The following is a 26,223-nucleotide window of genomic DNA, read 5'->3' as shown; positions in this document are numbered from 1 at the left end:
TACTGTCCTGACTTTTCCAGAGTAAACAATAAAACAGTCTCCAATGTCACATTTCCTGTTTATGAATGTGTCCATCTATTGAACCAGAGGTTTATGCCTGCATGATATCAGATAGCTTTATGCCATTTTCTACAGAATTCTTTTAAAACGTAGTCTGAGTTAAGCAATCAATACAAAGTATTGATTTTAATCAGACAATCTGAGGAACACAAAATTAGTGGTTGTATTCAGTATTTAAGTGTAAGATCTGGGATGCTTCTGCAAAATTCATTGGATCTCCTTGTGGCTATGTTTTGATATTATCATTAATTAGAAAATCACCTCTGTTTTTCACAGGATTCTTAGCTGGCCAATACACAGGACAGATAAAACAGTAAGATGTCATTGTCTATAAAAGCCTTTTCCCTTTGCAACAGTAACTCAGTGATGGAAAGGAAAGGAAAGGAAAGGAAAGGAAAGGAAAGGAAAGGAAAGGAAAGGAAAGGAAAGGAAAGGAAAGGAAAGGAAAGGAAAGGAAAGGAAAGGAAAGGAAAGGAAAGGAAAGGAAAGGAAAGGAAAGGAAAGGAAAGGAAAGGAAAGGAAAGGAAAGGAAAGGAAAGGAAAGGAAAGGAAAGGAAAGGAAAGGAAAGGAAAGGAAAGGAAAGACTGGCACTTTCCCTACTCAAGAAGCTGTAGAGAGCAATGAGGTCACCTCTTAGCTTCCTTTTCTCCAGACTAGACAACCTAGGTGTCCTCAGCCTCTCCTTTGAGAACATGTTCTTCCAGCCCTTTTATCAGATTTGTTGCCCTCCTCTGGATGCTTTCAAGTACTTTAACATCCTTTTTATATTGTGGAGACCAGAACTGCACAAAATATTCAAGTGTGGCCATACTAACACTAACCAAAGTGAGGGAATCACCTCTTTCGCCCAGATGTTTATGCTGTGTTTAATGCACTCCAAAATGTAGCTTTCCCTTTTGGCTGCCAGGACACACTGCTGGCTACCTATTGAGTCTACCATTGACTAGCACCCCCAGATCCCTTTCTGCTGAGCTGCTCTCCAGCAGCTCCTCTCCTAGTCTGTACCTGTGACCAGCATTACCCCATTCCAGGTGCAGAACCCAGCATTTACCCTTGCTGAATTTCAAGCTATTGCTGAATGCCCAATGTCCAATCTACATAGATGCCTCTGCAAGGCGTCTCATCCCTCAAGGGAATCAGCCACAACTCCCAGTTTAGTGTCATCAGCACACTTGCTGAGGAAGCATTCCAGTCCTGCATCCAGATAATTTATGAAAACATTAAAGAGAATTGCCCCAGGAACCGAGCCCTGAGGAACACTGCTATTGACAGACCACCAGCCAGATGCAGCCTCGTTCACTATGACCCTTTGAGCTCTACCATCAAGCCAGTTCATCACCTAGCATAGCATGAACCTGTTCATCTCACAATTGGATAATTTGTCCAGAAGTATGCTGTGAAGGACAAGTGGAAAGAAAGGGGAGGATCTAAGAGCTAGGACCACTAAATATTTTCATAGAAAATAACAATAATTTCTCACGTCCTTTGTACGTACAAATAGTCTTTTACTACACCTTTTAATACATGAATATAAATGAAATATATCTGCATTGCACAATGGTGTTTGGTGCAAAGATATACCTTGAGTTCTGAAAGCTGTACCCTCTAGCAGACCATGCTAGCAATAAGTGTATGTTTCCTTTTGCATTCATACACTGGCTACTGTTCCTGAGTTAATAAATTCCCTACAAGCTTGTGTGTCTTCTTGTCCAAAAGAGATTTGTTATGCATAAAATCTGCAGAAATATGTTCGTTTTCCATATGGCTACAGCACAGGAACAGGAAGCTCTGATATCCCTCAAGCTTCAGTGAAGCAAGATATTTCTGCCAATGTTTCTAAAGCAAAACAAGCCTTTCATTAGCAACACTTTGTTGTTCTTCTTTTTCTTTTTTTTTTTATTAAAATATTAGAGCTTGAATTCCCCCCCTAGAACAATAAAGAGTCCAAGGAAAACATACCTGTTGAGAAATTGTAGGACTGGAGCATCTTTCTTTGTAAGTAATTCTGTACTTTGGTAATATATTTTAGTCCAAATCACTTGAAAAACTGTCCACAATACAGTTAATGGATTTAATTACAAATAATACTGCTTTGACCTTTCTCCATCTAGATGTAGACATTTCACCCTCCAGCAACTGCCTTTTTAAAATTCACTGATGACATATTTTTATTAATAGACAAAAGACCATTGATGATATCCACAGATCTAAAGCTTTTGATTTAATCATCATGTTCCCTTGATTAAAGAAACTGCTATTCTTTGGTCAATTATTCCTGCTATTATCTTGGGTTGATTTTCTTGGACCATCACACAAGTGTTAGAGAGACAAATTCTAATAAAACTGGTACTTTTGTGTGTTATTTGAAAATGTTGATTGACCCTTATTTGTGCTGGAAAAACAAACCATTCAATAAAAAGCAGATCTCTGTATTGCATACAGAGAATCTATGGCATGGTGCCATAGATCAGTTCAGCAGAACGAACCTGTACAATCCTGTGTCTCAGAAGAGGTTAAAGGTGCCTTGGGGCTGCTCTGAATGATGCCAAGTAAACACATTTCTGAAAGAACTATATGTTAGTTCAATATTGTTGTGCACTATTTTTACTAACGGCAGGATGTCTGTGCTATGACTAATTGGCATGGATCTGTCAGAAAACAGTTTGAGCTTTGTCTCAGGAAAATGTCTTTCCTCTTGGACCAGGCTATATGCAGGAAGCCCTGGCTGTGCCTGGATCTCCCAAGCCTCTTAACACAGCAGCCTAGTGCACCTGAAAGGAAAAGATTTTACCTGCTCCATATATCAGCTCAGCTGGGTCCTTCAAGACCAAGAAGCCCTATTGTAGGACATTTTTAATCCTGTACTGGCCTGTCACGGCCATCTGTGCAACAGAGAAGGAAGGATGTGCTTGATCAAGCCTATCAGCTTGCTTATTCCTGCAAATACCTGAGGCCAAAGCTCAATCAAAAATATCTTGTCTGTGAATTTTGGAAAGTCTGTAAAAAAACATCCATGAGATCTTGTCCCCATTAAAAGCAGTGACAGATATCCAGATGACATCAATGAATCCAGAAGATATTCTCTGCAATTCGTTATGTGACACTGTGCCAAGCAACCTACGTAATCCTAGTTGAAAGTTACATTTGCATCCTACCTGTTTACATGAGCCTATTTTCCAGTGAAATCTCTGACAGTGCAAATACATTGTTTTTGCTTTGAAAAGTCAGTTAAGACTTTGCAAGCTTACTCACATACCCTTACTGAGTTAAAATACATCTGATTCAAAAGTCTTGTTCTTCCTATTATGAACTGACGTTCTTCTTCAGTTCATGTATCTTGAAAACATCACTGAATCAAGAGAGTTTAGTCATGTGGATTTATTTAATATATTGCATGTTTAGAAACCTGCAGCTTTTTTTTTTTTTTTTGCTGTTTGCTCCTACATCGTGCAACTGACCCTATGTCCTTCTAAAGAGAAATAATTTATTTCCAGTTATACTAAAATATGATCTGTAATTACAATTCTACATTAAGGGAGATTTCTGTACATATACAGGGGTGGGTATAGACTTTGTCCTTGACAAAAGATTCCTGAAGCAGTTGTGTTCTTGCAGATTTCCCTTGGAGATAATCACACCACTTCAGGACACAATAGTCACCAGCTACAATACAACCTAGTTTAAATAGAGAATTTGAAAGAAACATACAGACTTTTGTCCTAACAACAAAATATTCAGTGGCCATGAAATGCAAACAGTAACCTGGCTGCTTGTTGCCACAATACACAGTTATTTTATCTGCTAGCTAGCTCCAAAAGAAGAAAGCAACCTCATCATAAGATTCAGTCATAGAATCACAGAAAATAAAACTGTGAATTACTAATGCGATCATCAAAAGTATCTCACTCTAAAGCTATGTTACTTTGGTACATATCTTTCTTATGTATCTTTGATAATTCAGACAAACTTTTCTTGGATTTCCCGGATAATAAAACCTGTACTGTTGTTTTTCAAATGACTTTGCTGTCTAGCCATTATATTCTAGCCATTAGAAGTGTTTTAAACACTCAGTTTAAATTTGCCTGTATTTTATTTCTTCTTTCTTATGAATATGTACCCTAAAACTGCTGCCTTAAAAGGATCACCCCCTACATATGTGAAAACTGTTACCATGTTACTTTTACTCCTTGTTTAATCAAAGTAGATGTATTCAGCTTCAAAATTATTCCCAGCTGATTTTTCCCATTGATCAAAGCATATTATTTCTTCTACGGCTGGCTTAAAAAACTTGAAAGTTTTGCACAAAATTTTCTTTTGTAAAATTGCCACTTGTTTCCCTATGAAAAACACTTATCCAGGTTAGTAGTGACTGAAATTCATTATCATATAATGGCAGCTGGTATTATTACAGATTTCTTTCCCCTGTGACATATGTTTTCAATACTGCAATTTATGATACAGCTTGAATGTGCTAGCAGATAGTCAAAATCACGCAGCAAGCGTGCAAAGTTCTGAGCCAGACACAAATTTAAAATAAAGAAAGCATTTCAGTGTCAGTGCCATGATTCAAATGTTCTTTTCCCAGCTAGGATGGACTCATAGCTAACATATTTTGTTATCATGTCTTTACAAGAAGAGTTTTTCTCTCACTCCAACTCTGTCAAAAGGTGTTCTTAGAATTTTCAAAATACATGTAAGAATTAGGATACGAGTTCTATTCATTTTCAATTAAAATCTATTTTATTTCTGAGACACAAATTGTTTGGGATTTTACATGCATTTGAAAATTATAGATTTTGCACTATTGATTCATCTGATTCTTTTCCTTTCAGTCCCCCCGCTCCTTGTAATTTCCAAAACTGTTGGCCAATTTCAGACAAAGATTAGAAAGAGCTCAACACCTTAAAGAGAAATCTCACAGCTTTCATCAGATATGGCACCTGGCTGGAGGACACAGACCCAGGTTAATGTCCTACTCATAATAGAGCATCAGTTGTAGCTGATCTTTTTTCATTGATCTCTTGCCATCCAGTCAGCAGTTATTCTTCCAGCACATCAGTGCAAATGTAGCTCTCAGCTACTAAGTATATCACGTCTTCTGCCTAGCTGATATCTGCAGACATGAAAGACTGATGAGGGGATTGGGAAGGGAAGTCTAATGGAGTTGGGCATAAAGCTCAAGCTCAGCATAAATGGACAAGGCTGTGACAATGGGGTTAAGAAAGGGATGTAAGAATATCAAATATAAATCCTCAAGAGATCACTTCATTAGCTCTGCTCATCACAAAACAATTTGTATTATTATTTCTGTTAAGAAAACAGAAGCCAAAACACAAACAAGGAACTATGATGATAAAATGACTCCTTGTTACAATGACTTTTGAACACTGATAGGAACAGAAAATAAGCTTACTATCTAAAAGAAAATGCATCCTCATTTTAGATTGTATAGATTGAACACAGCCAGATAAGGGATCACACTACAGAATTTTGCAGAGGAGCTTGAAGGAAATGCACAGCTACATGATATTGCAGTTAGTGTGATAGCATCTGAGCAGTCACAGCACCCCACTGCACTCAGCACAAGGCATGCACACAAACAAAAAAAATATTTTCTACTTCTCATGTGATTTTATTTTCACCCACCTGTTTTCATGTCTCCTCTCATGTATACATAAGGATAATTCCGGTGGCTGAAGAGGAAAACCTCATTCACAACAAACAAATTTTAAAAATTACCTTAAATCATCTCCTTGTAACAGCTAATCTGATGGCAAATTTATTAATTTTCTAGAGGTATAGGGATAAGATGACTGTGTGATGGACCCCAGAATGGTCCCAGTAGTATTCTGTCAACTTGCTGTCAATTTTCACTCCTTCTCATGCCAACACTCGTAAAAAAAAGCTCATAAAACCGGATGCTATGTTTCTGATGCAGTAAGATCAAGTTACATTGATATTGCAGGGGGAGCTTTGTGAGTAATTAGAGAATACTGGACTGCTGGGCTGCCTGGCTGGTACTATCTTGGATAGCAAATTTATCTCAGAGAATATCTAAAAAATAAAAATAAAAAATGTCGTCTAGTTCATTGGTTGGTCGATTGTTTTGAAAGAAAAGGGAAAAAAAAAGGCAGAAAGCAGAAAGCAGAAAGCAGAAAGCAGGGAAAGGGAAAAGGAAAGGGAAAGGGAAAGGGAAAGGGAAAGGGAAAGGGAAAGGGAAAGGGAAAGGGAAAGGGAAAGGGAAAGGGAAAGGGAAAGGGAAAGGGAAACTTGTTTCAGTTCAGAAAATTAAAAGTTTCACAGAGTTTATACTACGTGTTGGTTTGGGGAATATAGTAAGACATAATACAATCTCTCAGTCAAGAAAAGATTGTGATAAATTCTTTTAAAAAATAATAATAATAGTAATTTTGATAAGTATGGGAAAACTTATCCAAACACCAGAAAATCATAAACCAAACATCATCCCTCTCCTTGCTCAATGTTACAAGATTGCTTAAAAACAATTGATTTTCAGAAAACAGCATAATTTGAATCTTCTTTTATGTTTTCTGGAGCTTGGGAAACCTTTGATTAGTAAGCTAAAATCTTAGTTATTTTTTAATGTTAGTGTTCCACCTTGTAAAGACCTCCACAAGGACAGAACTGCAGCAACCACCAAGTATCCCTCAGGTTTGTGGTGAGGTTGTGAGAAATCCATTCTCAGGAGTCTTTCACTGCTGTATTTTTTCACAAATATCTCATTACCTTTCTTTGCTTTCTGTTTCAAGGGCAATAATTCTGTAGAAGCCTATACCAGCAAGACCTTATTCCTAATCCAAACAGGAAAGTCAATTGCAGAAGACTATTCTCCTCCAGCCATTGTTGCAATGTACATTATGAGCAGACAAACAGTGTCTTTCCCCCTGATCTGGAGATCCAGGCAGACCTTCCTCCCCCTCAGCTGTGGGATAACAGTGTGGGCAGCATAGGTGGGGGTTGGTACATAGCCTTCTTCTCACCTGATAGAGAAGAGACATTTTATCCATTTTGTGTCATTTCACTGTTACATGGAAAGAGAAAAATGGCAGACTACTTTCAGCTAGTATTGAAAAATCAGCACTGTATGACTTTATTCAAAGTCCTTCCTTTAAAAACTTCCTGGGAATATGAATGTTCCACACGCAACAGAAAATAGCTATAGCTTGGTCATAACTGGGGAAACACAGCAGAGAACTGTTTGCGAGAAAGCAAAAAAATCTCTTTTTTCATCCTTTCATGACCCCTTCCTTTTGTGCGCTGGAGGTTCTTAATGAAAAATGTGCACTCAAAAGATACATATGAGCTTTTTACAGTCGAGCATGAGCAAAGAAGCAGCTATTCATAGAGGCAAATGCCCAGCAGCTTATTTGAAATACTGTTCCTGCTGATAGCAGAGCAGCATTCAGAACAGGGAGTTTGTGTTATGGACGAAGCATTTTTTATAGTTACTATGTGATACGACAAGAAGAGAATACAAAGAAAAGTGATGAGAGGAAGGCAAGAACAGAGCTGATGTGGTTTCATCAGAATTACTGTAATTACAAAAGTTTTCAGGAATACTGTGTACGTGGGTGCACCATTCTCTATTGAATACTTGAAATATATCACCTGCACCCCTGAGCATGCTGACAGCAAATGCAGTACTGGCAGGAAGGTGTGGGGACCTGATGCCATTGCTAGTCAGGCTGTGATGCTCGCCTGATCATCACACTTTCTTCCTCTTCTCTTATGCATCCTATTCCAGCTCCCTAAGTGAAGTCAAACCATCCAAAGTCACACTCAAAACAGGGTTCACAAAAAAGCAATTAGATCCCAGCAACAGTCTTCTTGACTCCAGAAGTCTGAAAGCTAGGTAGGTGTTTCACTACTCTCTGGATCCAGATGCAGTTCTCATATAAAAACGCCACAAAACTCCTCCAGGGAACACTATTCTTTTGCAATGTGTTTAACCAAAGAAACATAATTAAGAAAGCATACTTGGACCTTACTTTGTTTTTCAAGTAGATTTCAAGGAAAACCAAGCAATAGAATTTCTCCAAGACCTCCAGAGCAACAGAGCCAGAGGAAACCATACTATGACATTCTCATATTTCAATACTGCCCATAAAACTGCAAAAAATGGGTGACTCCATTCACTAAAATGCAGTTCTTTCTTGCTGAAAGAAGCATTTGTTTAAGGGTAATGTAAAGCATTCCATTGGAGTGATTTTATTTGCTTTCTGTGTTTTAAATAAGGGACACAGCTTTCTTGCCACAGGTATCTTGAATTGCCATAGCAGCTAACAGAGAAGTCATTGCTGTAGTCAACTCACTTGATTTTGTCCTTGGTAAGTCATACAATAAGCTAGTAACACATCAATTGAATAATACACTATGGAATATTTTTTTCAAAATAATTATAAGCTCTTTTTTTCCTCTGTCCATGCGCTAAGGGTCTAGTATGCTGTTTCCATTAATGTAGCTACTTATGCCATGAAATACCACTGAAATCAATGGGACTATTTATGGAGTCATTTGCTATTCAAAGGGCTTGATTCTCTGATTATTTATTCTGGTTTTTCACTAGTGTTACTCTGCTTACTTGAACAGAGTTACTTCTATTTTAGCTGATGCAAAAGAGACTACAGTCAAAGGTGACAGAGTCTGGCACTAAAATGCTTTGTAAATAGTTGCTTCAAAATAAAGAAAAATAATGTCTTTGGATAAGTGCAAATCACAGTTTAACAAAAAGCACAATCTGGATTTTGCAAGTTCAGTGGGATATTCCAAACAAAAATTAATGTTAAAAGGTAACATTATTTTTGAATCTTGAATGCTCACTTCACGCTTGACAAATAGCATCTGTCTACAATTAAGTCTTGCCTCGCTGATGTCATTAGGAGACCTTAAACAGAGATCAGATTTCATCCAGGGGAAGTAGACTTACAAAGGCTTTTGTTAACAAAGTTCTTCATTTCATAATGTGGAGGTGCCCAGCTCATGAGCCCTTCCAGCATATTTCTGTTATTTGAGTCCACAATCAACTTCCAGGCGTGGATGAGGACCAAGCCACAGATGAGATGTGTAATTCTGACAGCAACAGCATCTTATTTCACAGCCATCCTAGCAGTGTGGTCCCCTGCCCACAACACAGGCATCCTGATTGCCTGATAGGTACAAAGCTCATCCCCTTCCAGTCTGGGGTTGCGAGACCTCCCCTTTTTGACATTTCCGAGACAGGCAGGGAGCAGGAGGTGACCTACTACTGCCTATGTATGAGCTGTGCAAGAAACAAAAAGGCTCCTAGGAAGCACCAGACTTATTGTGCCTGCTTTGTTCAGGCTCTGGGTAAATGTGTGCATACTTTCAGATTTTATGCACATGTGAAGATCGGCTGTCCCAGGCATGCATGGTGGGTGGCATGCTGTGGCAGGAAGAATGGGCTCCACAGTCATAATTGGTAAGCTTCTGATGAGCTGACTGAGCACAGTACACATCATGTAGCACTTTTCACATTGCCAAGTTAACAGCTATCACCAGAGGTAGAATTTAAACTGCTGGAATAAACAAAGTCAAGGGGAAGTATCTTGCTGAAATGTCACCTCCCACAGAGCTTGTGGAAAGCCATTACTATTGTAAAGATGCATATATGGGATTTCAAAATGTATATTATGCCTTAAAAGATATACTTCAAAAATGCAAAACATACAGCAAGGGCAGACAATTATCTTTCCCAGAGTTTAAATAAGATTGCCATTTTTTATGTGTTGGAAACTTCCCGGTAGCTTTCAGATGGTTTATTATTATACAAAGTAATCTGTCTACCTCAACTAAAATAGTTCACTTGAGAAAAAAAAAATGAAGTAATTTGTGGTTATAAACTTTATAAAGGTTTAACTTGTCTGCCTTACTTTATCTGAAAGATAGGGCTATAAACTCAGACAGCTACCAGGAGAATTAACTGGCTCACGAATTGGAAGCACTTTATCTAAATGCCAAGTATAGCATTGCTGGAGGTTTTCCGAGCACCCCATACCAAACTAGCACCAGAACTGGGGTCTCAGGAAAAGCATCTTCCCTCTTTATTCTCTCCCTTCTTCCAGGACTGTCAACATGCTTACCTCCAACTACTGTGTTTCCACTGGCCTGCCTTTCCCGAGAGAGCAGAGGATGCCCTCACTCAGCCCAGCTGGCTCCAGTGGGCTATAGGAACGCGGACTGACGGACAGAGCTGGAAACCCAGCAGGTTCCCTGGGAGTGCCTGATGCTCAAACACAAGCAGTGCTGCAAAAGAGGTGTGGCTGCATGGAGGGATCTGTGGAGCTCGGATGAGGGCCCAGATGAGTGCTGAGCTTCCTCCTCATTCCTTCTCCCTGCCCTCGAGAGCCAGGGCACAAGGCTATGGCCCTGAAGCACACTGAGAGCAGCTATCTCCTGGAGCTGGTGGGACCTTATCTGGGAGGCAGCCCCGACCGCCGAACAGGGAGGAACATATCAAAGGCACTGAATCTACCTAATATCGGGCACAGAACAAAGATTGGGTAGCTAGTGAAAAGCTAGTGACATTGCTGTCCCCACAAGAGGAAACAGACTGGAAACCGCATGTTTCACAGAGGTCGATGCAACGTGTTTACAGCAATCTCAGCTGGAGGGACCGATGGGTTGCCCTGTCCTGCCCAGGACCTGGTGCTCCGGCCCCGCTCCGCAGGACCCGTCGGGCAACCGGAGCGGGAGGGGAAGAGCGCGGCGGGGGCTGCAGGGCTCGGGCTGCCCGCAGCGCTCCCGGCCCCGCTCCCGGCCCCCAGCAGACCCCGGCCCCGCGGCGGGGCGGTGCCGGCTGCCCGGACTCGGGGCGTGCTGGCGGACTTGGCCATGCCAAGGGTCTTTTTTTTCCCCCTTTGCTAGCACTGGTTACCCAACCTGTGGCACTGTTGCACACGATCACTGGAGATAAAATACTGCTGAAGTGTGGGTAATGAAGCTATTCAGAGAAGACCAAGAGCCCGCAATAAGCAGGTGTTACCTTGGTATCAAGCACTATTCTGCTTGAGATCCTTGATACACGCGGCAGAACTGTATCTTTTTTTAATTCTCCTCTCCCCCGCCCTTCCCTGTCCCCAACGCCGAGGTGACCCTGATGTACGCGCTGTATGTGACACACGCACATGACAGCACTATCACCACGGCTGCGAAATCCCAGCGTGGCGTGCATTTCCCCGGCCCTGGCATCATTCTGCCCGTGCACCGGGGGCTGGCGGAGGAGGGCGGCCAAAGTGCTGCTGACAAATTAGAGAAGCCAACAAGCCTCAAAGGGGACAAAGGCAGGGCAGGAGGGGCTCGAGCAGCTCGGAGCCCTGCACCTGGGGACAAGGCGATGCCCAGAAACCCGGCCGGAGAGGGAGGACAGGGGAGCCCGCAGGAGTGGGGCACAGCAGGGTTATCGGAGCCTTACCCTCGAGAGCCCCGCCGGGGCTCCTGCCCTGCCGGCTGCCCTGCTTTTGGATCGTTCTTTATCCCCAAATTGAAAAAAAAAAAAAAAAAAAAAAAGGTATTTTTTATGAAGGGTCCAGACAAGCAAATGATTACTTTGCTTCTTGCTTGTCCCGAGGGCTAGACTAATCTATCTAGCCCTTTCATTGGTTTGAATTAATGTCAGGAGAAAGAAATGCACACGGGAAAATTAGACAGAAGAAGGATCGCCTTTTGCTAGAAATGTGTTTTCGTTACTTTATTTGTGCTTATTTTTCCCACGTCGGTTCTCCAATTGTAAGGAAATATACCAAGTGTGAAATAAACACTTCGACAAAGCAAATAACAGTTATTACTTCAACCCGTCCATAAATATGGTATAAAAATAATAATTGATCACATTACTTTTCATTTCCCTACTTCCATTTTTCCGAAGGACACCGTGCAACGAAAACCGCCAAGAGCGGTAGAGGAATGAAGCGTGCCTTGAAGGACGGGTGGCCGTGCCACCAGGCGATGGTCCTGCTGGATGAAGGTGACACAGCGCCTCTTCCTCGCAGAAGGGCTCGGGAGCATCCTCTGACGAGTATGCCAACGAGGAAGAGGATGGCAGAAAGGAGAGCTGGGGAGACGCTCTCCAGGCTGAAGGCCAGTTCCGAGCTCACGCCTGCCGGCGTGGGCGGCGGTGCCCCAGCCTTCAGGACCCCTGTTTCCCAAAGACATGGGGTTTAGGCGCCGCTTGGCAGGGCAGGGGCCCTGTGGTTCCCGGATGACATGTGAAGAAGGAGCAGCAGTGCGGTCGAGAGCCGGGGCCGACTCCGGAGCGCTGGGGGCTCCCTTCCGCCCGTCCCGTCCCGTCCCGCCGAGCGGCGCAGCCCAGAGCAGAGCTGCCCCCAGGGGCGGCGGGGCCTGGGGGGTCTGTACTGCCCTTCCTGGCCAGGGCAGGCACCTCAGGCCAGGAAATCTCGTGTGGCCCCTGTATATTTTTCCTCCTTCTTCCAAAGGAGTCGAGGGCTGTGCTCCATAACAGCCTTGGTGATGTCAAGCAAGCTGGCTCCTAACAGCCCCCAGAGAGGAAAGCTGGGTGACAGCTGGCATGGGGCATCCCGGGGACACCCTTCCACTTGCAAGAGACCAGTGCTCTCGTTTTCCTCCCCTCCACGGCTGCCGGTTGTGGTTTATCATCTGGAGAATTAGGCAGTCACATCTACCTGCTTCTGCGGGAACTGGGGAAACACAAGGGATGGCCAAAGGGGGGGAAAAAAAAAAAAGAGAGAAAAAAAAATTACAGGTCTCAAGTTTTCCTTAGTTTATCTGCCAAGGCTTCCAAGCAGGAGGGAAGAGGAACCGCGCATTCCCGACCGGAGCGAGGTCTATAAGCCGCCAAGCACCTCTCTCTCGATTATGTTCGCGTTAGGTATGGTGATCGTGATAATAACAACAACTCCGAGAATTATGAGACAAGAACACGTTTGACTGTGTTGGAGAAATTCAAATACAGCTGCATCGGCTTTGTCTTTGGTTCAGTCACATTTATTTCCCCGAGTTAGGCAGACAGCCTGAGCGAAGCATGACAATGAGTTTTGTAAATAGCAAATGGAAGGGTTTGCTGGGTTGTTGGTTTTGTGAGCTTTTTTTTTTTTTTTTCCTCCCCTCCCTGTTTGATTTTACTCGCAGTCCAAATAACCTTCCTCGGAGAATGTTTCAAACAAGGGAATGTGAGCGGGAGGGGACGAGGGGGGCTCGTAATTGCAGGTTCCCTTTGGAGCTGGAATTAAAACGCTGACGGCATGTGTTGCAGAGGAAAGGTGCAGAGGCAGCCTCCGCTCTGACTGCAGGACGGCTCTGTTGTCACTGCCTGCCGTTTATTTACAGCCAAGCACTGGAAAGCCGACGCCGCTTCGGCAGCGGGAAAGTTTGGGGCCCTCCTCGCCGGGCCCGGGGCTGCGGGGGCTGCGGGGGCTGCGGGGGCTGCGGGGGCTGCAGGAGCTGCGGGAGCTGCGGGGGCTGCAGGGCTGCGGGGGGGAGCAGCCCCGCTCCGCGGCCGCGCAGGGAGCGCCCCAGACCTGGCACTGGTCGGGCAGTGCCTCTTCTGCGCCGGGCCTCTTGGGCTGCGTGTTCTGAATAGGAAAATATATACATATATATGTGGTCAGCTGCGGGGGGCTGAAAGAGGTCTTAGGAAAGTAAGGAGGTGAATGTCGGGAGAGCTCTGAGCCCAGCGCCCTGTGCCAGACCCGCAGCCCGCGGGTGCGGCCGGCGAGGGAGTCACTGCGTCTTCGGGCACCAGAATCCGCTCCCTTATTCAGCTCATGTCGCCACTCCTAGGGACTTCTGCTTTCACTGGGCGAGAAATGTATTCCTTCCTTCTATCAGGCTGGTACACCATCCCCCCTCCATGGTCTCAGGGGAAAGGAAAAAAAAAAATAAAAGAGCTTGTTCTGCACAGAGGAGTTAAAATACATTTGCAAAAGCGTCTGCAGCTCTTGAAAACTTTCCCTGTTTCCTTATCAAAGCCACCTTCCCGGCGGGAGAGTCGGGGGAGCTTGTTTGTTTGTTTTGAGTTGCCTTGAAACTCTCAGTCTGTTGCTTGTTATTGCCTAGCGTGCTCGGCTCCTCACGGCCGGCTTCCCCGGGCGGTGCCGTGGTCCTGGCAGCCGGCTCCGCGCCTCTGAGCGCTTCACCTGATGCACAAATAACCCCCAAAGTTTCCCGCAGAGCCCATTGTGCTTTGCTAAGTTTGGCTGAACATACCCGCCACTATTTGCCTTGGGCTCAGTTAGCCTCCCAGCCTCTCCCCGCGGCTGCCATTGCAGCTCCCGACCGGGCGACGGAGGCCGGGCCTCGCCACCTTCCCCCGGGAGGGCCGAGGGACCCGGCCCCGCTCCGGGGAGCCCCTCCGGCTGCGGGCGAAGCCTGCCCCGCTCTTGCGAGGCGAGGAGCGAGGCTGTAAGATCGGAGCACAAACGTGTGTTTTGTTTGCCATTAAGTCGATAGAGCAGACGAGGTCTGCCCGGGGGAAAAGATGACTTGAGCTGTTAATGAGAGCTGACACTGAGATTTAAATAGGATGGGCTCGCTTCGCCAGCGGTGTCTCAACAATATTGCTTCTATTTAGTTATTTTTTCCTTCCTTCAGGGCTCCGAGAAGTGCCCCCGAAGGCGCGGGCAGTGCCGCGGGGTGGTGCCGGCCCGGGGGCGCCTTGGAGGGGGAGGTGGCAGGGGCCGCCCCCCCCTGCGCTGCTCCTTTGTTCCCATGGAGGTCCTTTGTGGGGGGAGAGGAAGGGGAAAGAGCTCCCATTTTTTGTGTCTCAGTGCCCCGTGGGGGTGAACACGCAAAAACGACACCTCGGAAAGGGAGCACGCGTTTTGTATTGATTTCAACCTTGCACCGAAAACTTTGGGACCTTTTTGGGGGAGGTGAAAGGGGGGCGAGAGAGGGAAGAGATGGTGCCCGATCCTTAGCAGAATCACGGGGAAAGCCGCAGGCTGAGGGTGCGAGAGCCCCTGGGGAGGCGGGCGGCCGGGAGGCCCAGGTAGTGCCTCTCCGTGCTGGGCCGGCTGCCAGCCGCGCACGGCGGGGCTGCGCTGGCCACCGCGGGCCGCTAGATGTCGCCGGCGCCGTTCGCATCCGGCACCCTCTCCGCGGGCAGGCGGCGAGAGCGGGCGGCCCGGCTCCCCTCCCGGCCCGGGCACGGCTCGGCCCGGTTCAGCCTCGGGAGGGGACGGGGGGGCGGTGGGAGTCCCTCCACGGGGGTTCGAGGGGGGAGCCCCGGGAGTCCCGGGGGCGGGGGGGGTGTTTCTGCGGGTTTCTCCCTGGGGTGGTGTCAGGGGGGCGGGGGGCTCTTAGGTGAGGCAGTTTGGGTGTGAATTGAGCCCAAAAAAATCGTCTCTGCAGAAGCTGTCGGTAAAGTGGGTGTCGGGCTGGGAGCCCGGGAGCCGCGCACCCGCGGGGAGTTGCAGAGGTCGGGCCGGGGGAGGGTGGCAGGCGACACCCCAGGGCAGGACGGGGTGCTGGGCGCCCCGGGCTCCCCCGCCCTCTCCCCGGGGCCGCCCTCGATAGAGGCGACGCGCGAAATCCGCGGCTGGCCCTGGGAAAGGCTCCAGAGATGAGCATTTCTGTTGTGTGAAGTGCCCGCATTAGCAGCCCGAACACGTAGGGAAAGGCTGACATCTGCGGTTTGGTACGAGGCACCCGAGAAATGACAGACCTCCCGGTTCGGAGGGGAGCCCCCGCCTCAGCTGCCGGCGGGGAGGGACCCGCGGGTCCTGCGGGAGCGGCCGGCCCGAGGGATGCGCACCGCACTTCTTAGGATTTCCCGAAGTTCAGAAGTAGGGATGCTGCACAGTCTCTCTCGATTTGGGGCATTCATTGTCAGTGCTCCGAAGCGAGAAGATAGAGGGAGACCTCGGGCATAAACTTTGAGTGAGGTTCCAGTCGGAGCGCGAATAATAATAAAGTTTCCCGGCTTTTGTCCTCGGTTTTCAAAATACCGCATCAAATCGAGGGTACACCGTGGGTAGTTTTTCCCAGCCTTTGTGCAACGCACCGCTGCTTTTGACTCCTCACTGCACAGATTAATCCACACCTGAATTTTTCCAAGCCCATCCAGATCTCTGGCCTGAGTTAAAGAGAGGAAAGCCGGAGGTACTTGGTTTGCGAGGAGTCGCGAGGGCTGGCAGGACCCGCATGGGAAGGGGAGAGGTTGGGGAGCTGGCTGCGGAGCACTCGGGCTGCGCTGCGCTCCGCCACCACGGGAGTCAGGGGCTGCACGGGGCACCTTGGGGTCCGCGCTCTTAGGGACACACGCGACAAAAGGGCAGGCGTTTGGAAACTTGTCGAGAGTAGAAGATAAACAAGAAATGGACAAATAAAAATAGGAGAAGAAAGATACATTAGGGATTAAAGCAAACAAACAAAAAGAAATATTGCAGAAAGAGGAGTCTTGAAACTTTCTTCTACCTTTCCTCTTATTTTTCATGGTTTGAATTAGGGTGTTGGAGTGGCAGCACGGAGGATATATCCCACCTCCATAAGTGTGTAGTTGTCTGATCAAAATATTAAGGGACACTCTAGTTCGATGAGTTTCCCAGCAAGGGCTCTGAAAAGAGTAATACAGCTAAATTGCACCTTTAAGTACCAAGGTATGGGATAAAGGACATATTGCAAGAACAGATGAAACTATGCCTGGATAGCTAATATTTATTGTCTTTACGCAGAGGAAAATAAGTTAAATTAAAGTTAAAGAAATGTTAGTTATCCCATGGCACAATTGTTGCACAAACTGCTTTCGGTCAAGTTTTTTTGTTTTCAGGGCACTTTTGCAAGCATCTTCCACACCCTTGGTTTGAAGGGAGAGATCTCACGGGCTTTTCTGCATTTTCAGGGACCCCTGAGAGAAAAGAGCTACTTTAGAAGGATAAAAAGTGTTTCTTCCTCGAGTTCAGATTATTTTTTAAATGCCGTATCTCAGAAAAAAGGCCTCTTGTAAGAGATTCCTAGACTGTGTCAAATTATAACAAACTGAATCGCAAGAAGCAATTACAAAGCAAATATTGTGATCGGTGCGGTGGGTAAAATCGGAGTCGGGTTTATAGAAGAATATTAGCTCTGATTTTTTTTTAAATCAACAGTGATTAGATTTGTACTAAGCCTGAAGACCTTTTCCTGTAGATGGCGTCCTTTGGGTACTGAGTAATCAATAATAACAGAGTCGTACTCAGGAGACTTTATTAAGCCTTGGATAATAAAATAATTAATAATCCTTTTTTAGTTATATATATTGAAAGTGAAAAAGCATTGATTTATAGTAAGCAAAAGTGTGTTTCTCCTTCACGTGGATGCAAATAAAAACTGTTTGAATAAATAAGTTGTTTCTGAACATTTTGTTGTCAAAGTGTTAAATGTCCCCGTCATTTTTATTCAAACACTAACATGATTACAGCCAATTATATATTCACCAGTGTTCTTTATTTTAGAGTAATTGTACTTGTCACTAATAAAACAGAGACATAATGGATAGCTACTGTTCTGAATTTTAAAGCAATTTTCTGTAATTTGATTGAATTATACATCGTCTCCGCTACTTTTTTTATTTCTATATTTTGAAATCCTATTTTCTTGAAAATTGCAGCTCTGTTCCTGTTTTGTTGTTCCTGAAGTAACGAAACCTTCTGTAACATTTATAAATAGAGCCTCGTCCCTTTTGAAATGTGGAAAATCATAATTTCAGCCCCAACATACTGAAAGCTTTAGACTTAAAATCTGAAAGTCCAGAGGAGCTCGTAAATCAAAACACTTGGCTCAACGTGATGTCCTTTGAGATGAGAAGCAGAATATAAAAATAGAAAACAAAACTGCGCCATGTATAATAAGGTTTGATCACTTTATTGTAATGATTCGGTGTACTTCGTGGGGCTCAAACATAAAACACGTCAAGACAAGCAGTTCAATTGCTAATATTTACCACGGGAGAACAGGTAGACACAGAAAAAAAATATATAACGCCAATTACATTCCTCCAAGCAATTAGAGCGATCCGTATACTGTTCGTATGTTCTTTTAGGTGACGATTATAGGTAACGAGTCCAAGAGCTACTTGAATATCTTTAGGCACAGACAATAGAGACACAGAATGATACGGAAGTATATGCAGATACCGCACACGCAGGAAAATATTGCGCTGCATTATTATACTGCTCTTTGGGTTGTTTTGCTGAGGATGAGCTCTCAGAGGATTGTTTTTTGTTGTTGTTGTTTTTCAAAGCCGAAAACATGCCTTTAATTTAGCAATTGTATCAACCATCAACGCGATAAGATGTGATCCGCGTTGTCGCCAAACACAAATCAAGAAATGATACAAAGGCTTTCACAAGTTAATTTCATATGACAAAACACGTGCCCCCCACAACAGATAAAGTTAAACTATCATTTGCAAACCGTGCGACTGCGTGAAAAGGTATCTCTAAGGTGCATTCAGCATAGGCAAACTCGAATGTTTTTCCGCAATTCTTTGTACTGTAAGGCAAAGATAAGCTAAGGCACTGGAATCCGGGTGGCTCACTCCAAGAGCCCTTTACTGAGCCCCTTAGTGAGACTTCATCACGACCGTCAGTGAGAAAATGTTCCTTGCCTTTTTGCAGATTCACTATATAATATAGCCACAAAATTAGCTTGTATTCGCCTCGGAAGGGGAGAAAAATGTGATCTATTCCTAAACGGATATCGTTATATCCCGTCCAACGTGGACAAGGACTCCTGCGCCTTTTCTCTACGCCTCTTTTATTGATATTTGGAAATGAGCATGAAAATAAAGTGCAATGCTATCCTCTCCTAGTATTCTGCTAGTAGGCAAATGGAAATTATTTATGTGTTGGAGTTTCCGCAGCTACGGCATGATTTCATTATTTAGGTGGAGTTTATAGCTCGGTTACAATAAACATTGTTCTCTGAAAACTCCCTAGGAAACAAAACCTCGGTGTGTGTGTGTGCGCGCATAAGTCTACACGAGCGCCCCATCTAAAAGGATGGAGAGGAGAAAAGACACAAAGGAGATGCATCCCGGGAGAAGTGTTTCTTTCAACATTTTTCCTCTCCGCATTGTCACTGCACGGAAAGTCCGTCTGCAGCCGCTTCTCTTTCTTGGTCAAATTATTGTCGAGGCAAACCTACAAACCCCAGGCTTTAGCGAGGCACCGTCCGTGCTCGGTGGGAGGGACACAAATGGGATTTAACTTGTTGCCAGTCATTTTTGTCTGTTTGTTTGTTTGTGCTGGTGCTTTAAAAGCGAAATAAACTCCAGAAACAAAGCGGGGGGTGGGGGGGTGGGCTGGGGAGGGAGGGAGGAGGAAAACAAGCTCTGTATAAAAGACATATCATATTAAAATAATACATGAACACACCCACTGATATCAAGGGTACGATATCAGCCCTTCCCCAAGAAACTTATTTATAAGTGGTAGCAGTTATAATCATCCAACAAGCCCCTTACCATCACTCCCCCCTCCCTCCGCGAAAGAGAGAAAGAGGGAAAGGGGGTAAGAGAAAGAGGGAAAGGGGGTAAGAGAGAAAGAGAGAAGGAGAGAAAGACAGAAAGGGAAGAGAGAGAGAAGGAGAGAGAGAAAGAGAAAAAGGGGTGAGAGAGAGAGAGAGAAAAAGAAAGAAAGAAAGAAAGAAAGAAAGAAAGAAAGAAAGAAAGAAAGAAAGAAAGAAAGAAAGAAAGAAAAAGAAAAAGAAAGAACACGGAGACCACCCTGTCCAATATACGAAGTGTTCAGAACAACCGACATAAAGAGCCCACTCCTGCGAGCCCTCCTCATGCAGGGGACCGAGGAGCAAGCCAAATCTGCTTCCCCAGAGCCTCCCTGCAGCCCGAGCGAGCCGCATCCCCGACCCCGTGCCCGAAGCAAGCGGCAGCCCCTCGGCACGGCACCTCCTCCTCCCTCCCGAGCCCCGGGCACGGAGAAGCCGAAATCGGCTTTGCTCCGAGGCTCGTCAAGCGCCTTCTCGTAGACGGGCGTATAGCTGTTTATGTCTTTTGTGCTACCTCCAGCATTTTGCTATGGTTACAAGGGGGCCCCGGGGGGGCTGAGGGGGGAGAGGGGAGGATGTTGCGCTTTTGTAGGCCCTAAAAATCGGATCCGCAGCTCATCTCGCCGAGCCCGAGATTCCGCTATAAGCCAAGGGGTGCGGTGGAGGCGCGGTGAGGGGAGCGGGCTGCGGCGGGGCGCCGAGCAGGCAGCGCGGCACGGCTCGGCTCGGCTCGGCTCGGCTCGGCTCGGCTCGGCTCGGCTCGACACGGCACGGCACGGCACGGCACGGCTCGGCACGGCCAGGTAGGATGGGCACCGCCCGGGAGCCCGCGCCCGGCCGGCTTTTTCGGAGCGCTCGGGTGAAATAAGCCCCGGGGAGGGCCCGTGGCTGCCTTTGTGCTGGGGGAGGGGGAGCGGACCGGGGGGGGCCCGGGGGGTGGGGGGGGGGACGTCTTTCCTCTCGAGTTACCGAAAAACTGCAAAACCAGATCCATGTGTCATTCGCTGAAGATTACGGTTATAAGAGGCTAAGGAGCTTTAGAGCCACGCCACGAAAATACCCTAGCGAGAGTTTCTTAGGAGTCAAAGAGCACCTGGAAGTCTCTCCGGCAAAAGCGCTGTGTTAGCCAAGAATGTTTTGCTAGTAAACACAGGAGAAAATAAAATGATGTATTTAAACCTCGAGAACAGTATGCGACATTTAACCTGCCCATTCTCCCCCACGTCTTATTATCATCGCCTGCATAGCTCTGTGGATAACTCTTAGGGGATATTTTAATTTCCGTTTGGATTCTTGAATTAGGAAGAGCTTTTTTTGCTACGCGATGGGATGTATTACACAGGCAGGTGTGACGACTCTTAAACACACGCATATAAAAAATACGGCTAAATTTAGGATTTTTTTTTAAAGGCACGTCTTAACGTTAAAGTTAGCAGCGAGTGTAAAAATATTCTGGTTCGAAAAATTCTGACAGACAAAATCTAATGGATGCTCTACTTTCTATCGGTAGGCTTTCTATGGATGCTATTCTAAAGACATAGGAATAAATAAATCAAAGATTTAGCTCCTAATAGAGGTAGCTAAATTCAGACCTCTCCACCCCGTGTAGCCGCCGTGGAAAACGCAGCCCCCGATGTTTATTCGGATCTCTTTCTGTCACTGCTCTGTCTTGTCTTACGCTTACGGCACCAGCAAAGTTGTCCCCTGCAGCAACTGCTTCTCGTTTCCACGTTTCTGTCCAACCCCTGGCCGTCCGAGAAACTTCCTAAAGTTCAACATTAGGGGAACTCTTTGCACCTATTCGATGAATGACATTGTTTTAACGCGCTCTCTCCTCTAGCTGCGCAGCCTTCTCAAAGGTATACAGTGCCCCGCTGGCTGTTCTTTATGGTACAGTGCAGCTTCTCAAAAGATCATCGGATGGAGAAATTTAGCTCTTCTTGAAACATTTAAGCAACTGAGCAATTAGTTCTGAATGGGGGTGGGGGGAGGGAAGACGAGAGAGCTTAAAGGAGGGGGGAAGAGGAGATACAACACAACTAGCCCGAAAACAACAGGGGTGGGGATGCATGGGAGGGGGACTTAAAATGTTTGTATTTAAAGGGTGCTTGCAAGGTCTTCGGCACAATATGTGCTGCTCTCCTTAAAGGGGCACTGAGTGCCAATAACCATTAGTCATCCAGTAGGGACTTATCATTACAGATCTATCTTTAGGGGGAGTTCCCCGAAGACTCCGAAAGGAACATAGCTGCGGATTTCAAACATGGTCCAGTTCGATTCACACAGTGCCTGCGTACCTGCTTCAATAGAAGGGAGAGATACTCACCCGAGTTTCAGGAGTGTGTGGACAGCCCAAAGGTCTCTGCAGCACTCGTGTCCTCTCTGGAATACTATCTTGCATCCGAGGCAGTTCCCAGTCTACATTTGATGTTAACATTTAAGCTATCTCAAATACGAGGCTCTCCCATAGACATTTTTTCCAGGGTTTTCAAGCAAATTTCTCGGTGCCACAATGTTATGATGGAAGGATGCTGAAATGACAGGCCTCGTAGACGCTTGTCTTAATCATCGGCTTCTTAATTTAGTTTTAGTGCTGTGGTTTTGTGTGTGTGCGTGTGTGTGTCTGCGCGTGTGTGCGCGCAAGAGAAGCCTCTGACAACCTGCAGCTTCCTAATGACTGACGAGGCAGGGCTGCTGCAGCAAAGTAACACTTCCCTGGTGTGAAGACCTCTTACTGGGAAGTTTAGTTCACTACTGTTCTCGCAATCCTAATCGTATAACCTGTAACCAAAACCCATGGAAGAAGGATACAGCATGCTAAACAGAGTAACTTCTAATCACTAGACGTTAGCACCACTACCAGCTGTTACGGATTAACTGAAAGTTGGCTAGAGACAGACACCTAAACTTAAATTTTCAAATGCGGATATAAAGGTGGACCGCTGAATACTTCTTCCTCTCCCTCTTTGCCTCCATTCATCCATCCATCCATCCACCTCCAGTCCCATTCACCCCTCTTCAAAATGTTTGACCACCTCTCTCTCTTCGTTAGCGCACTGCTCCGTCCCCATTCGCCATGCCTGAGCAGCGGGGTATCGGTGTCTGCTGAGCAGTCCTTACCTTAATTGCCCAGGTAACCTGGGATAAATAAGGCAAGCTCAGAGTCAAGGGGGGATAGAATTATATATGCGTACATCCAGGCATTTACTGTACCGAATGCGACGTTACTGATTGTTAAACCTAAGTGTCCTGACTCGTTTCATGGAAGCATGATGCCATCGAAGCGTGGTTATTAAATACCCTTTCTTCATGGCTGAAAAAACCCTCATTCATTTCTTAAGCTGTCAGGACATTTTAGCAGCTTAACCCCTTGAAAAAGCCTGGGAGTACAGAGCCGCTATACCCCTGTGAAGAGGGATTGAAGGCTAGAGCTGGGGGGGTGCACCCTATCTGTATCCATTGGGCTTACAGTGGAGACGGGCTGCTTTTCCTTCGGCCTCTGATTCTTAACAAATGTAAGGGAGAAAAGTGCGCGGTTGAAACACTATCAGTGCGAATTACATCCAGGAACTCTGTGGGGACTGCTGGCATTCAGGAGGATGGCGCTTCAGGCAGGACGTTTCAGCTCAGGTCTTCACCCCCATCCCGGATTCGGACAACCCCAGCCCATCCCTGGCGCTCAGCGCAGCAGGTCCACGGCCGAGGGCGAGCGCGCAGGTGAGGGAGCACCCACGCTCTGCAGAGAGCTGGGGCTCGGCTTCACACCTTGCCGTGGTTCACAAGGCTGGGGCCGTGCGCTCCCAACCTCCGTGGAAGCTTTTTCTCCTGACACCCCACAGAAACTTTCCCGTTAAAAAATGCTGCCGTTACGGACCTTCTTACAGGAATCCGAGTTTGAGCGGAGCTGAGGGGTCAAAGCAGCCACTTATTCAGGGTTCCAACATACAAAGCTAACACTGAAGTGAATGGGAGCCGTGGCCAGGTCAGAGCTAAGAGAAGAATTGGCATTAGAGCAAGACTCCCACGTTTCCAAAGTAAATATCTCCGGTTTTATAAACGGAGAATTTTCTGGGGAGGAAAAAAATGGCCAGACTCGAAAGTTAAAATCCAGCAGAAATAATAATTGACGTGGCTTCTCTTACATATCCTTTTCTGTCCTATAAACAGTGAATTAATCTCAAGGGCTTGGAACGATATGTACTACATATTGGGCGCAACATTTCCTTTTTTGGTAGAACTGTATATCCACGGCATTAAAAAAATATATAATATAAATCCAAAGTTTGTGCACAGTGATTTATTCTGCTGCCGTGATAAATGACTGAGCGTTAAATCGAGATCACCAAACGTTTTAAAAGCACGTTGCTCTCGGTATTAGACCTTTGCTCAGAAAAACGAAAGGATGAAACGTTTATTTTCTTCCCTGCTACATTTTCATTCCCGATCACAACGAGAAGTAAACTCAGCTTTGACCTGAGAAACACCTCAGAGCATTAAAATTTCAACAGGCAATGTCAGTGTTACATTAAACGAGAACTCCTCCAGTTTGCTGCAGAGCTGGGATTTGAATAAAACGTTCAATGTTAACAAACAATACACACGTTTGGCACTTTGTGTATTAAATGGATCAAAGAGATTTGATAAGGCACAATACACCATTTGTACAGACCTGATTGAGTTAATATAATATCAGCAAATTTTACAGCGAAATGAATCTGTTTCTTTTCTTTGTGTTTAAAACCAGCACAGATTACAAATTTTAATGATCTGAAAATGTTTGGTATACAAAATCATGCTTATTTCAGTATTAGCAAAAACACAAGAAATTTTTCAACACAAACACCCAGCTGTGTCTATTTTAAAAGCAGTTCAATGACAGCTTGCACTTATGAGCATGCAATCAGCTAATTTCGCTTTTTTTTCTTCTGTGTTAATCAACACTTTCCTTCCTGCATATCAGAGTACAAATAGTATAGTTACTCCACATCAGTAAATGTTTACGTAACCTGTCCTTTCTCAAGAATCCGGTTACACCGAATCATTACATGCTAGACCGAGTAGGAAAATGCACTGGGCCCAGCCACCCTAATGGGATCCCAGCGCACCATAATGACACATATTAGTTAATGATCGTCATAATCATAATAATATGCACGAATCTTACCTTTCCTCTTACCCCTTGCCATTGTAGAGTCAAGTCATATCCTCCACACCGCATTCTTCCTCAAGAATTCCCATACATTGGCTTCAGTGTTGTGCAATGAAATAAATAAATTGACGTGATTTTTTAAACAACAGCTTTTCTAAAAAATAAAAATAAAAAATAAACGTAGTCGATCATTGACTTTTATCTCCCTCCTTTTATTTTATTTTATTTTTTTTTTTTGTCAGTAGCAACCTGTTATGAAATTGGATAAATAAATACAATTGTGGTAAGGTCATTCGAGGTTAATCCAATGCACAGAGTTCGTGCCATTCCCAACTGCAATTGTTTATTACCAGTCCATTATAATTGTTCTCGTTATTTACTCTCTCTCTCTCTCTCACACTCGCTCTCTCTCTCACACATACACACAAACACATATATAAAGTGCACCTCCACACATAACCATGTTTGTCGCGCTGAGGTCTAACCTGAATTTGCCCGGGATAAACTGTTTTGTCTGGGACTGAGCTACAAGCGTTATTTGTACGGAACATTTTTTTTTCCCTGCAGAACAAACATAAACTTTGGGTGGCTTAACGCAGCGGTAGGCACAGGCTGTACGTCGTCTTTGCACAGCGCTTCGCTTTTAATGGCACCAATACGCTATCGATTACATTTCCCCTTCTGCTTTCCGAATAAGAAAGCTGCAAGTCTGCTTTGTTAGTTAGAGGGCTGATTTTTTTTTTTTTTTTTTTCCACGTGCTCGCAGTGAGGGACGACTCGATGCGGCCGGTTACCGCCGACCCCCTCGGCCGGGGGACGCTGCGGCCGCAAGCTCTCCTCTCCACCACCGAACCCCCGGGCCCTGCGGGGAGCGAGGCGGGCAGGGGGGCGCCGAGCCCGGCTCCGCCGCCGTCGTGGCGCTGCTCGGGGGCCGGGGGGCCGTGAGGGGAAGGCTGCTCGGTCGCAGCCCCGCGCCGCTCGGGGAGAGGCCCCGGCCCGGCCCGGCCCGGCACGGCCCGGCCCCGCCGCCTCAGGGCCGGCCGCGGCCCCGCGGCCCCGCCTCGGTGCCCTCCGGCGGAATTTTCGTTTTGTTTTGTTTTCGTCCCTCGGAAAAAACAACCGGAGCCGCAGGACCCGCGGCGGGACCTGGCGAGCCGAGCGGCCTGCCGGCTGCGGCGGGACCCGCAAAGTAGTACCTCGGCCGCACCTCGGCCTCCGCGCCCACCCGCCCCCTTCGCCGCCACGGGACGGGGGCGCAGAGGCGCGGGGTAGCGCTGCTCCGCCGCGGGGCAGGCGGACGGGCTCGGCGCGGGGCGGCGGGACGGCGGCTGTTTGTTTGCCGTGAGGGGATCCGCGCTCGGAGCGGCGGGCGGGCGGAGGGGGGGGGGGGGGGGGGGGGGGTGCTTTGAGTGTGTGTGTGTGTGTGTGTGTGTGTGTGTGTGTACACCGCCGCGGTGATGCGCCCCGCCGCCGGTATCCCTGCGCCGCAGGAGCCTCGGCGGCGGCGGGGGGC

Source organism: Cygnus atratus, chromosome 5 (genome assembly GCF_013377495.2).
Source record: "Cygnus atratus isolate AKBS03 ecotype Queensland, Australia chromosome 5, CAtr_DNAZoo_HiC_assembly, whole genome shotgun sequence".
Lineage (NCBI taxonomy): Eukaryota > Metazoa > Chordata > Aves > Anseriformes > Anatidae > Cygnus > Cygnus atratus.
Note: the sequence above shows the minus strand (reverse complement) of the source record.